The 15,246-nt window shown below is 38.3% G+C and overlaps 1 protein-coding gene across 1 annotated transcript in view; it reads left to right on the top strand.

Annotated features, from left to right (window-relative positions):
* The first annotated feature begins 11,889 nt into the window (after positions 1-11,889).
* Positions 11,890-15,246, top strand: part of MYPN (myopalladin) — a 63,680-nt gene continuing 60,323 nt past the window's right edge. The window contains exon 1 of the mRNA XM_009513510.2: positions 11,890-12,269. The gene's annotated coding sequence lies outside the window, so the exon portion shown is untranslated. The remainder of the gene's footprint in view (positions 12,270-15,246) is intronic.

Genomic DNA, 15,246 nt, shown 5'->3' with positions numbered 1-15,246 from the left:
AGTTATCACTCAAAAATATGTGACTATTTTGCAACAAAGGTATTTCTGTTTAGTAAAGATGTTTGGACAGTACTCTGCAGCTCTTGTGATTTAATTCAGGAAAAGACTCGTGATTTCACATGTATTACTGAAACGCACAGGGGCATGATACTGTGAGATCTATTTTGGTGCAGTTAGCAACCGATAGATATTTGGTATAGCATGGACTGAAATGTGGTGTCAAAGTGGTAATGAATCTGTGCCACTTGTATCAACTACAGTCCAGGACATCTCTGTTCAAAAAGTGGATTAAATATTCACAGTGGATGAAGACTCTTGGGCAGATGGAAGATTAGATTTCTCTTGCAGAGGTTGTTAAGCGGCTCCACAGAAATTATATGTGAGCAGTCAGAGCTTGGAGTCCTTGGAGGACTGTAACTCTGAATTTCCTATGATGTAAGTCTCAACCTTAGCATTAGAATAAAAGATTTCTCAACAATGTTATTTGATTTTGGAGACAGAAGGAAAGTAAGCTGTACGAGATGAGCCATCAAATTCTTGTAACTGTGTGAAAAACTCTGCTGCTACCCACTGCACAACTGGTACGTAGAGAGACCTATTGACTCCTCATGTTACCAGAGATCTCCTATGCCAATACTTACTAAGCTCCCATTTAGGAAGGAAAAACTGCCACAAACTTGGAATCTTTCATTTCTGTTTACTGACACTGGAGTTGTGCAAAATGCTGACAACCTTGTTGATTTTTTAATAGGAGCAATTTAGAGGCTCTTATTATTTTCCAGAAAATCTTGGGATAATGTTTGTTTGTTTAGCCTACCAGCATACAAAAAACTGTTTCAATTTAAAACTTCAAGCTTGTAAAGGGGAGGCCAAAGCAACTATATATCATTTGCAAGCAGAAACAGCAGGGCAGCCACTTGTGCCAAACCTCCGTAGCATTTAGCTGGCTTTTTTTTTCTTGGAGAGGGAGGGAGGTAGCAGTGATTCATCACCCATGTCTGACTGATGAAGGTTTTCTTGTCATTAATGTCAGCAAGCCACCAGGACACCACTAAATATGATCACTGATCCCAATCAGAGATGGTCATTTGAGGGGCACTGGATAGTCCCCACTTAACACACATTTATTTGCATAAATACACATAAAAGAACAATAAAGAGCTATTTCCAGCCTCTGGGCAGGGATCTAGAGCAGCAAAATTATTCTTAAACATTCATAGACATACATTTGAGAGTAGTCCTAAGGCTTGGATTCCTGGAGATTCAAGAGAGATTGTTCCTGAGACTGTCCCAGGAAAAGACACAGCATTTCCACAGTATCCAGCTGAGACACAGCAGCTTCTGTCCACCCCACAACCCAGTGGAGACATCCAAAACCAGACAGACTGCCAGCAGGAAAGTCAGCTTGAAACTCCAATTTCATCAGAAAACACTTCCACAACATTTTTTTAGCCATAGACTTGTAAAAAAAGTATTGTCCCCAATGTGATATAACTTCTGCAAATATAAACAATTCAATACAAGCAATATTGTACGCTTATGAGCTTGTAGCAAACTCAGCCAGGCAAACTCGCTCTTTAACAGACAGTATAAATATTAGAAATTAAACTCCTTTGAGTATAACTTTTTTTTTTGTAATAAAATTAATGAAAATAATGCTTATTTGGCCTTATGGCCAAGTGGTTGCTCTGTAATAAACAGCATTATGATTAAAAACCAATTTTCATGTGATCTTTATAATTTTTCCTGACCTCTTGTTGAAGTTTGAGCCTCTAAATATCTCAGCACCATTATAAACCTGTTTGGGTTATCTTCTGAATTTGTAACAACCATAAGTATTACAATAGTCTGTTCATAACTATAATAATCCCTACTGGCTTCCCTGCAGAATTATAACAGACATGAACCTAGAAGCATTTTGTTTATAACCATTACAAACAGTCATAATCTCCAGTGAGTTATATCAGCAACGATGTTTTAAGAATCTAGTCTTTGGGATTACAGTGACTGCACATTTTCAGGTCAAATTTATGAAAAATGTTCTTCACATCTGCAAAAGAACCAAAGGTTTTCTCTTGCTCTGCATAAATAGAGAGCAAGTGTGTCAGGATTCGGAAGCATGCAGTATGCAAAGAGTTTCTTTCCTAAGTTTTTCAAAACCAGGAAAGGAAACAATACTGCTTGAGGCACTGTTATTCCTCCTTAATAATTTTGATAACACAATCAAAAGGAGCTCATGGGAGGGCAGAGAAAGTAGCTGTATCTGCAAGGTGGAGACTGTAATTAGAGGCCTCGCTCTTTGGAATCAAATTGTTCATTAGTTCTTGGATGTTAAACTTTATTATCTTGACTAAAGCTGGGAAAACTCTGGAATTCCTTCCCACTGAGTTCTTTCTCTTGGCCCGCCCTGGACAAAAGTCAAAGCTGTCATTTTTCCCTGCTTCTCTTTCCTCTAGGTCAAACCCTCAGATGGGTAAATTGTTTCTCAATGGAAATCAATGGAACTAATGCCAATTTAAACTAGCTGAGTCTTGATGGGTTTTTATCACAGCTCAAAACCCCACAACTGAGTATGTCAAGTATGAAAAAATACATGTTTATACTCCTTTCATGCAGTGCAGTCAGCAAACTGAAACACATTTCACATAAATTTTATCCATCACAGCATGATACCAGCAGTTCTGGCTCTCCTTCCTGCTCCAGCCCCCACTTAAACTTCCCTGTTCACTCAAACACCTTAAATCCTATTCAACAGCTCAATATACAACAAAACAAATCTGCTCTATACAGGAGGAGTAGCGTTCATATATGATACCCATGGGTTATAAACATTATGGTTGAAACTTTCTGAAGTATGTCTCTTCAAAATATGTACTTTGACTTTCAAAAACTGGGGAGTAAAGATTGAGGTGACTGCCTCTAGTTACTCAAATGTCAAAATCTTGGCCAATATGAAGTTATATAAACACCCCAAATGAGAATATACAGCTGGGTCTACATAGGTAATCCCTTAGCTTTTCAACAAATATGTAAGAAAATTGAAAGTATATTTTTAAACTATTTAATGAAAACATAGGCTTGGTCTTCATATCCTGTCCTTGAATTTCCAAACTAGTAAATATTTCTTTATAGAACAGCTGTTTTCCTGATTTACTATGTTGTCCTGACTTATCATTAAGCATATACTTTAAGAGCATTATGTCTAACATTTAGTTCAAATTTTGAGTTTCCACAGCCCCAGGCCACCAATTAAGCATGCCAAAAGGTTTTGTTGTGCTTTAAGAGGCCTTTACTAATTAGACTAAATGAAAAATACTCACCATAATATTTGCATTTTCTTTCTAAGAGTCTTCCAATATTCTTCCTTCTCTAAAGCAAAAAGAAGTGAGACATTTAAAAAAGCATATTCAAAGACACCCTAGGCAGAAAGAAAATTCCTTTTTATAACGTGCATGATAGCACATGGCATTACTACATGTCACTGATGTACCGGTTGGTCTAAACTTGGCTTGTAATATCTGTGGTTTATCAGATCAGAGTATATTTTAAGTCCTGTGATATAGCTTTTGACTCCTTCCTTTGAGTAAATTGATATTTTGACTGTTTGGAAATTAGATGGTTCTGGAGACTGACAACTGCATAAGCAGAATCACTGGCTTGAATGTGGCCTGAGAAAGCAGTCATAAACATTTTTGGTTACTAGGTAATTTATTTGAATTTAATTAGAGGTCTTATTTAGTTTCCTGTTAGAAAAGGTATATCCTCCTCTCTTTCCCTCTCTCTTCCTCTGTCTTATATACTTATGAAAAGTCATGTTCGGCACAGTTAACAATCTGCGTAGCTATTCAGAATGGCTGATACCTCCCGCTAGTGTTGCTCTGAGGTAATTTTCTGGGTCATGATCCTTACTTTGGCAAGTGAGCTTACATTATCTGAATATCACTTGTTCTTTAGCTAGACAGAGTGATTCTGATACTTATGGTGTTTAATAAGCTGGTACTATCAAATTATATCAATTCTCGTTTCTGTCCCTTCTGAAAGTTTGCTTGTGTTTTGACAAAAAAAAGACCCTTATTTCGAAATTAATTCTGTCAGTAAAGTTGTATCCTAAAAAAACAGGTTTTCTGAAGCTTCATCAGTATCTACAGATATAATTTTTGCAGTATATTTTCATAAATTTTTTTACAAATTATGTTATAATGCAAGTCAGTTTAAAATTACAATGAAAAAAGCAACATTTAAAGTGGGAAGGTGACTCAGTGGCCTGAGGGAAGGCGTTCCAGACAGATGAGGCAGCATGAGGGAAAGAGTGCCAGAATCATCGGGAGGGGCTGGTAAACTGATCTCAAGCGTGCATAATAAGGTAACACACTGAAGTGCTGGTAAAACAGTGACTGTTTCTCAAATCAGTCACCTAATGAGATTCAGAGTTTGGGAATGATATCCTACATATGTTTTATTACAAAATGGCACTGCTTTAATACAAAGGAGGAAAATTTTAAAAGCCACAGAACTTCTGCAGAGGTTGGTTTTTCCCCATCTGCACAACCAGAGAGCGGGGCAGAGTCAGTGCTTTCTGAACACTATGCACAAGGGGTCAAATAATGGCAGCTAGCACTCATTCTAGCTATAACCAGACAGCAGATTCCCCTAACCCCACAGGCCATTACTGCATTTTATTTGTTGGCACAAAGACTGCCATGCTTTTCTGCTGCCACCATGTGTCGAGATGGTAGGTTCCACCTCAGTATGGATATAATCTCTCTTCCCCAGCTGTGGCGCTTCAGACTGACCGTTTCTCAGCTCATCCTGTTGCACCATTGTAACACACCATACACAGTCTCTCCTTTCCATGATCTTTGCTTCTATCATATTTTAGCAAACTGTTGTCAAACTATGCTCTCCTGCTACCTAATCTATGCATGTCAATCCCTCATCTTTAGTTAGTTCCTCTAGTTACCTCACTGAACAATCATGTTGCTGCCCTCCAAACTGTTTATCCCAGGCCTACCTGGCTGAGGTGATCTGATGACCACAAGTTCAGAGATGAGCCAACTGCTGTGCACACTGCTGATAAACCACTGAAACTCTTATCTGAGCGTGCTTGGAAAGCACGAAGTCTCATGAAATTCATTTTGGAATGTAGGCTATCCATGAATGCCCTCTCCTTATTCTCTTCTGGCAACAATCCTTCAAGACATTCTAATTAGGGGAGTATCTCATGAAGTATAATTTTGGCAACTAAGTTATTGAACGTTTTGTCCTGTTAAACATCTGACGACAGCTGATTTTCTCTATAGCTCTAGTTGTCTATAACAGGTGCCAAAGCCTCTGATGCTCAAAACACCAGCCATTCATCCTGGTTTTGGTTACTTGAAAATCCTGAAGGTCCTGATCTACGTTACCATTAGGCTGAGTTGCCTCAGGCTCCTGCCAGCTGCCTGGCCCTTTGTGTTTAATTCGCTGTAAGCCTCAGGGCCTCTAACATAAAGTGAAGAAATACACTGGAAAGCCACTTTACCTAAATCTTCTAGAAAGATACTGAAGATACCTATATTTTATATAAATGGTATATATGTTCTTAGTTTGGAGAGGAGGCAAGAACCTCGGAGTATATTTTCCTCATCACCCTGCAACTCACATTAATCAGGTTTCCACAAATAATAGCCACACTTACTTTGTTCTTTTATGTTAAAAGCCCTGACAGAGGGACTCGCAGCGAAGTCTCTCAGTTCTTTAAGGATTTTGGAATTTCTTTGTAAGTAGCCTGGATGAAATTCTGCTCTCTGTTCTAGATGTGCAATGCCATTTCAGTGATAAGAATAAGGACTGCACTGTAAATCTCTGGCAAATGTGTAATTGGGAATAAAGGCTGTATGGTTACAAAATATGCCTCACTAGACTGACTTTTAATCCACTTTTTAAAATACAATCCATAATGTGTTTTTGTGTTAATCTCAACCCCAAGTCAAAAGCATTCATGTATATGACCCCGTCTCTGGACAGCAGTAAGCAGTTAACAAAGGCAGGCAGTTTAGATGTCAGGTCTGCTTAATATCAAACATAGAAATAGCTGCCATGAGAACAAAAAAAAAACCACCCCTTTTATTGCAATACAAATAAAAGGAGAAAAAAATCAAATAAGCAAAATACAAAGTATATAATATGGCTTTCATTTTAGAGTGTTCCTGTGTTTCCTTTTCCTTTAGATTTAAGTAACAAGATACCTCCACTCTTTGTACCAGGCCCTCTGACAATCTGTGCAGTTGGTATTAATCATGGCTACAAACACCCTTTTTAGATGTTTTAGAGATGTACGTTCTGAAGAAAGGTAAAGAAGCCAATTGAAATGGATAGATCTGTAGCTGCTAGGGTTTAATCCTATTTTATCTGAAGAACAGATCAGTCAAGCCACAAAATAGGGGAGAGCAAAACCCAGAAAAGAACAGCAAAAGTACAAACACAGTGTTTGGCTTAGCGCCCTCTCTTACATATAATCTGAGGAAACCAAGTCCATCGTTGTATCAGCTAGAGCAAGAGCTGACAAATCTGTACCAGCATCAGTCTGAGTCGGTGCCAACTGGCGCTCTCTTAGTTGGAGACCTGAAACAACATAGCAAAATTAGTCTTGTCTGCTAAGCCAGGTTCTTTATAAAAACAAGAGAAGGAAAGACATGAAGGACAAGAAATAAAGTGAGGAGATAAAAGAAGACAGGGAAGGAGAGGGTCATAGTGGGAATTCAAATCTCAGATATCACAGTGTGTCCCAAATCAGGTGAAGACAGTAGAACTAGCATTATCAGATCCCTTTTTATGGTCTGTTTTGGACTAATCATGCGTCGCAATCAGGACAGTTAATCCTATAGTGTCAGAATGGATCCTGTAGTCTCTGACGATGCTGGGAGTAGTAACCCTGACTGTAAATCTCACACCTTTCAGTCAAGCTGGTTTTTTGGCATCGGTGTCAAATCAAGCTTCCTCCTGCTTCACTTGCCCCATGACTGGATGGAGCACATGCCCTTGATATCTTGTTCAGTAATCAAACCCAGTTTCTGGGTTATTAATTTTAATCCATTGCTTTCTGATCTTGTGTTTCTGTTGATTACCAGACATACTCTCCACCAAGTCACTGGATTTTATAGGCAGGAGTCCTCATTAGTATTACCTCCATTCTTTGTGTATTTGATTTTTTAATGATTTTTTTAAAAAATCTTATGTAATGGGTTGCATCAGACTTTTACTTCTTCAGGCAACTGTCAGTCTCTATATATCAATATTTGCTGTGTGCTCTACAAATCACTGAAGTCTGGTAGCGCTGGCCCTAGAAAGAAGGCTGATGTGAGCCAAACCCTGCACCCAGAGATGGTGGTAACATCAAGGACATCCTACTCAGCCACGTGAGCACTTCCAGGTAGAGCTCATGCACTTCATATTTGAATCATAAAGGGAAACTATCCACTTTAAAATTTGAATGCTAGCAAATTAAATAACCCAGCTGCTTGTAGAATGTTGTTTAGATATACTAACTTAAAAAAAATAATTTCCCTTACAAAAGGAAGAATGTAGGAGAACGTAGTAAATTATTAACTATGCAGGGAACAGTAAAATGGTTGGGAACAGACACTTTTTGCTAACTCTTTTGTATTACAGGCATCTTTGTAAGTTGACTAAGTTCTTTGAAAGGCTAATATGATACAAGATAGTATGGTGCAATGGATAATACTGCACAAGAAAAAAAATATCATAATTTAAAATAAGGGCACAGCGTCCTTCATGGTTTTTAGGCAGGAAATCCACCTTAAAGAATCTGACACTTCTACAGTTCCGTAAAAGGTTTTTACAAAAAAGGGGTTTTACAAATCCCCTTTTACAACTGCTGCCCATAACATCAACTATTTCATGTTCTGGGGATTATCTCTGTATTCTATATAAATCTTTTAAACATTTTTCAGCTGGACCATTTCTACTGCAACAAAACAAAATACTGGTGTATTTTTACCTGTTGATTAATTTTGAAAAGCAAATAGGTGGGACATTGGATGAAACCGGGTGAGGATAGTACAAGAGATTGTGGCTCTGTGCAGATGACTGAAAGACTGATTTCAATACTCTGTTTATAACTAACTTTTTGGAAAAGCCTCTACTCCTCTCCTATTATTGTTAGTGACAGATCATTGATGTCATTGGAAACACCATCAGGCCCCATAAATTACTAGTACATTTAATCTGAATAACTAATGAGACTGAAAAATTCTGTAGTAACGCTCAGGCAATCCTCACATGAGGATAAAGTCTGTTTTGGGCTGGGTGAAAAAGAAATAGGCACTGAAGGAATGTTTCAACATTATTATTTGTGCCTTCTACAGAAAAGAGCTACCATTTCTTTCATCCTTCTGATATGTCTCCACTTCTAAAATTAGAATCTGAGTTAGAATCACACAATACCTGGCAGGCTCATGCTGAGAGGTGCAATGCATAACGATATGAATAGAACATATCCAACTCACCTTCCACAAGGTTTGCAAATCACTATTGAACTAGCTTTACCAGAAACATCCAGAAGATTGCTGTTAACACTTTACTTACCCAAAGAATAATGGCCTTAAGATAATTCCTTAAGCCTATAATCTAAAAGAGACATAGGGCTTGCCACTGCTCTTCCAATTACTGGACCTTCAAATATAATACTTCAAGCAGCAACTAGTCACTGATGCTTTAAGAAAAGACATCGTTGCTACTGTCCAAAATTGCATGGGTAGGGAGCAATTCACTGCCCTTGGAATAAGCTAGTATAACAAAAGACAATGTGGGTACTTTATGAGTCAACATTCATATTTGACCAGCGAAATGGTTACAGGTCTGCTAGGCCTCTCTTTTGAAGTTACTCCTTCAGCCCATTAGAGCAAACTTGCCTAACTCACTCTCTATTTCATACTCCACATTAGAAAGAAATTAGTCCAGCCTTGGTATGAGCAAGACCAGTGGTTGGTGGGATGCAAACCAAAAGTGGGTAGTAACCCTGTGCTCCACAGGGCTCTGGAGAGATCTGCAAAATCACTACCTCACTACAACTTGACTGCAAAGAACCTTAGGGAAGCAATCAAAGAAATGGAACATTTAGTATTTTAGTTCCAGAATTTCCAATGGGAATTTTTTTAAAAATCACAAATTAAAACCCTATCAGAAATCTAGGACCAATTACAAATACAATATGAATATTTTTGACAGCAATTTGGAATTGGATTACGGTCATGGGCAAAAAAAGGTCTTGTAGAAAATCTTAGACATGGTGCGATTTTTTCCTCCTTTTCCAGTTTTCCCCATCTCTCCACATTTTCTGTTTGTGAGATAGCTGTATAAACGCTGTCCTCCTGCTCTGTATAATTGAATGTCACATGTGGTAGTCACGAGAACACAATGATTTATTGCTGTTATTGCACATGCTTATGGGCAATAACAGAGTCTGTTGTTGTATTGTATGCTGGGTGTTTCCCAACCATGGCTCAGAAAAAAATCCAATAAAACTGGTATGCAAAAGGTGGGTTTTGTGTCTTTTCTCAACACTTTTTCTTATATATGAAAATCGAAGACACAAGTGTAATTATTAGTATGATATCACTCTTTATTTTCAATGTCTTTTCTTTTGTAGACTGGGCTTTATTAAAGTCCATGTGAAACTTGTACTTAGAAGCAGCAAGTATTTGATTTTCAAAAGCATGTACTGTGTTCCTCTAAATCAAGAGCAAATTTCTATTGCGTTGTATAGCACCTTCATCAACTTAACGGCAAGGATCACACGCACTTTCACAAACCCATTTGTGACAGCATGGTAAGAAGTTATGACATATCTGATACCAGCTTTTCTTGCTATCAGCTGGAGCCCTTCAGATGTGAACCGCTTTGTCAGTCTCAGAGAGACAGTGGTACATGAGTTTGCTGACAATCCAACCACTGATTTGTTATTTCCATTATTTGTGTATCAGTTCCTGGTGTTCACACAAAGCTCCTGGAGGATCCTCATTGGTACATTCCCAACTGTAATTCCCAGAATACGCGGACCTTCTTTACAATAACATATAGTCTAGTTGTTCTGGTTGTTCTTAGCTGTCCTTTTAGAGCAAGGAACTGGCCCGTTGGTACTTGAATGACAGTTGTGGTTTAACCCTAGCTGACAACAAAGCACCACACAGCCACTCATCCACTCCCTCGCGGTGGGATGGGGGAGATAATCGGAAGGGTGAAAGTGAGAAAACTTGGGGGTTGAGATAAAGACAGTTTAACAGGTAAAGCAAGAGCTGCACATGCAAGCAAAGCAAAGCCAGCACAACAGTCTACTTGCTTTTTACAATGTAGAAGCAGTGCTGGAACATAATTTTCTTGTTTTGTTTGTTATTATTTTTGCCAATGTGATTTATAGAATATATCAGCTCTCTCTGGATCTGCCTCAGCACTCTTGTCTGTCCCTTGCAGAGGCATACATGGCAACAGAAGAAATCTGTATTTGCCCATCAGCCAACACTTTCAGTACAGAATCACAATCTGCAACATGCACATCATCATCCCTATCTTTAATCATACTGCAAAGTCCTTTTATTGGTTTGAAAATTAAGCCAAGAGATTGATAAACTGTAAAATAGCAAATTCTTTCTCCTGTAGACACTGGTGGCACTTTCTAACACCCCAGAATAAACACACTGAGCACTGTTATTTTCTTCTGCAATAGTGACAGAACAAAGGCAAGAGGACATTAGAATGAGCTTTCATTACCAGAGCTGCAGCCGTGTGAGGAAGTATCACAAGCCACTCTTCTAGGCAAAGGTAACTGAATATATCCAGACCCTTTCAGATGATAGATGCTTATCTGAAACACAGGACAAGCTGATTCACAAGCTATTCTGAGAATACTTTACAAAAAGAGAAAGAAACAAACAAACAAAAAAATCCCTACCTCCAATGCATCAGGAAATTTTTCATAAAAGAATTGTCTTTACCTCTGATTTTTCATACTGTTATGCCTCATAAAGCATCTTTCCGAAGAACTAGATCCCACAGTAGAACCTCTTTTCTAGCAAAGGCACTCACTTGATAACATTTTGAGAGAATCTGGAGAAGGTCAAAAGGCCAGCTAACTACATCATTAGCTGTAGAATATATCAATTCCCCATAATAAATGCATAACATTTTAATAATCTTTTAATACTGGAATTGTGATGAGCATTTTCAATAAAGTAGTATATCAACAAGCAAGCAGCATTTTTGGTGAACTGAACTGTTTAGAATTACAGATTTTTTTCTGTTGCTGGTGTCTAGGACGAGTAGAAAATCTAATCTCTACATTTTCTAAGTGATGTGGTAGGTTTTAGTCACTCAAGGGCTTAACCAGTAGCTCAGTTTCACAAAATGAAATTCTATATAGTAACAGGGTTTCTCTGTGTACTGCTTAAAACATTTTGAAATTATTCCAGCTATGCTTATATCTCAGTTTGGTTTACATCGAAATTTCACTTGCCTCTTTTAATTACTTTTCCCCCAACGGTTTATTTCTGTGCATTCAATAACAAGTTTAAAAGTTCTAGCTTTTTGAGGATTTGTAGTTACAGGCCATCCTTAAAGATTTCTGCATTGTTGCACTCTGCTTATTAAATCGAACGCTTCAAAGACGCCAGGAATATTTTATTATTCAATAACGGGCATTTGCTGAGTTTGCCTTTGTAGTTGCAGAACTTTTACATTGTTACTGGCTGATGGGTTTCCCAGTGACTGGAATCTTCGAGTTCTGATCAAAACATAAAGACAATAGCAATATCTAGTAATTTTAAAAGGCTGAAGTCTAAACCGGCTGACGAGTAATAAATGCCCCTACAGTGCCTCTTGGATGAATCAGCAAAACCCTCATAAGCATCTATAGGGGACATTTCATGAGTGAGGAGAAGGCACTCGGTGCCCATAGGTGCTGTCAGAGCAGTGGATTCCCTGGCCAATGAGGTGGAATGCTCCGCGGGCACATGGTTTACGCAGCTCAAAATAACTTGGGACCTGCAAACTGACAAATGCTATTGCTCCGGTGGTGACAGGTTGTCCAGCTTCTTACAGCCATCCTCATAATAACGAAGGTTAACTTCCTTCGCTGTATGGACTCCTAGCCGTTTCTGTTCCTGAGGACTCGAAGAACTTCCTCGCTTCCTTAACTTTAATCTCACACTTCTGGATAATTGTCATCGCTACTAACTGCCAGGGTTGGGCAGCAACATCTGGAGGAATTAAAAAAGGTAATCCCTCAACTTTAGATTGGTCTACATTTTGATTTTGCAGCACAGGTGCTGAAGTGTTTGATAAGCGTGTATATTTGAATGCTAATTATTGCCAGTAAGACATATACAGGGAAAAAATAATTTTTAAACTGACTTAAATTACGCTGAAGCATGTGTATTGCAGTGAAAGAGAAACAATGTTGTGCAGCATTATAAAGGGCTTCAATAGCGTTGGTGGGCTTCTCAAAATCCCTCGGAGGCACTCTGACTCCTCCAAAGAGTCAACACAAGATTGTAACAACCTGAAAAGTTCCTTGCTGGGACTGTCTTCTTCTTCCCACTTATTTTCCCTCCACGTTCGGAAATACTTACATTCTGGTATTCACCCTTAAACCAAGATGCCATAATTTGGATTTCCTTCTTAAGCAAAATCAAACCTAATTTAACGTGACCCCATAGTTAAATACTTTATATTTATTTATTTATTTATTCAGTCGTGTAAAATGACCCCACTGGCTATATTTAGCGCTGGGAGATCTGCTCTCTGGATTAATGTACACAACAGCTGCAGAAACAGTCCTGCTAGAAGGGCATAGCTCTCCCCCTTGGGCTCTCACTATCTCCCTTGCTCTCTTTCTCTCTCTCAGAAAAGTATTTGACTGTCAGTAGCAAATGTTTGGCCCAATATATTGCAACATTAAGCAGTAATCAGAAGCCCATCTTAAGTTTTACAAAATAATATGTCAAAAATTGACAAGAGAACAGAGTAGCTCTTGAGTTGACGTAAATAGAACATTATACAAATCATACTAAAGACACTGATTAGTTTATCAGTAGCTCTGTTTTGGTCATGATGTTTACATTTGTGAAGACGCTCTAGAGTTTGAGAGTGGAAACGAAGCCAGCAAATGTTAATGGAACAATTTCATAAACTTCAACACTGCTCTTCTCCCTCTCCTACACCTCCCAAAGGTTCCTAAGGTCAGGCAGGATATTTCTTTCTGTCTCTCTCTCTGTGTCTTTTTTCTTTCAGAAAGGGCTAACAAAATTAACCAGCAATAGGAAGTGTGTTAGTTCCTGTAGCTGAGCAGAATTATATTCACATATCAGAAATAATTTATAGTCAATTCAGGAGTTAGCTAGGTTTTGTATGTGACAAACTATCAAAGACAAAGGAGAACCGTGTGCTCTGCTGGTTTGCTATTCCTGTGCATTCTGTAGAGATTTTACAGCAGGTCTTGCTGTGGTACTGAAGGAATGTTTCTTAACAACAGCTGCTACGAATAAGCAGTCTAGGTATATTTGCACATAAATACATTAGGATGCTTTGTTAAAAATGTCCACAATACCATAACAGCAATTGGACAATGCAATCTAAATCGTAATCTAAATCACTGGGAGGGGGGGAATCAGTTTACTCCTTCTGTTTAAAACTTAACTGGTTTAGTACATGTTTTTGTAAACAGTAATATTCTACAGGGACAGGCAAATTATTTCCACCTAATATAAATCTCATTTAAACATCACAGTTTGAAAATATGATTCAAATGTGAAGGCTTTTACGTTACAATGCTCTTAGGGAAGACTGATGAAAAAGCATAAAGAAGACAGAACAGCAGACAAAAAGAAACAAATACAGGGAGAGCGTGAAAAAAAAAAAAAGGCACAACTGGAAAAACCTTGGGCGAAAAAATGCAAGCCAGATTTCTTTTGTGTCTAATTTAAGGCTTGAGTTCCCTTTTTCACTAGGAACCAGTATTTGTATGAAAACTGAATCTCATTTTAAAAACAAAACAGCCCATGGATTTGAAATTACCAGACAAAAAGATGTGCAAATGCCATCTAGTTTGCATACCCCTGCTTTTCAGGGCTCTCCTTTGTCCAGTTCGTGCTTTGTTCCCTGGCTACACAAGCAGTCAGTTGTCGGGCCTTCAGATACACATGCACAATTCCCTTGACATCGGTGCCACTTACATACCCGGGTAGAATAGAGACATTTGCTTGGCATTTTAAGTCATGCAAATTCTCATTAGAGTACCTTATGCAGTGCTGTAATTTGTCAGTCTAGACTGAGCCCATGCAATACATAAATCAGTTTTTAACACTGAGAGCTAAGCTGTAGCTTCAGTCCTGAACTAAAACTTTACAGCAGTCCTCAACCACATGCATTTGTGCATTTCTACACTGCTCACACATACTGTTAGCAGGAATAGTGGAAATTACCTTGTTGAAATCATTTGGGTCACAGTCCATGAAAGGGGATTTGCAGTTTTAGCCACGAAAGGCTTGCAGAGTGGTGTGCCTGTGTTTGGACCAGGATAAATGAATATTGCCGCCTGGTAGCTGTATTTTCCATTGAGGACTTTTGAACGTACATTCAGCACCAATTGTGGACCTCTGCTGTATCTTTTTCGGCCTTTCATATAAACTCTTTCACATATAGGCAATCCTTGAAGGAAACTGGACTGCATGCATTACTTGAGTCAATAAAAACTTGTTCTGCATTCTGAACAGTTGAAGTACTACACTCAGAGTTTGCCCTGACACCTGAGGCCGAGCCTTCACAGGTCAATGGGTGAGGATACAGAAGCATCCCAGGCAGGCCTCAACGACAACAGTTACCTGTTTTTTTATCTTCTTTTATTTTCCTTTTTTTATATTCTAATTTAAACATCAAATTAAAATTATTTCAGTTTCAATTTGACTTAATGTGGAGTTTCTTCAAGATATTATTTACCTTGCAGTTCAAGGAGATTCACTGAGGAGGCAAAGACACCTTGAGACATGGGTAAGAAAGGGTCTCAGTTCTCATTTTGAGAAGTACTAAGGGACAATATTAATTTTGAAACAATAAAGAGTTTTTATGAGCAAAGAAAAAGGTCTTTTCATTATATGATAGTACAAAGGAAATGTTGAAAAAGTGAAAAGCTTTGAATGGGCTTTTGCCTTGAAGAAGAGTTGAATATTTTATGCTGCTTAGGGTACCCACTACTGT

Source organism: Phalacrocorax carbo, chromosome 13 (assembly GCF_963921805.1).
Source record: "Phalacrocorax carbo chromosome 13, bPhaCar2.1, whole genome shotgun sequence".
Lineage (NCBI taxonomy): Eukaryota > Metazoa > Chordata > Aves > Suliformes > Phalacrocoracidae > Phalacrocorax > Phalacrocorax carbo.
This window is presented reverse-complemented; position numbering and strand designations above follow the sequence as displayed.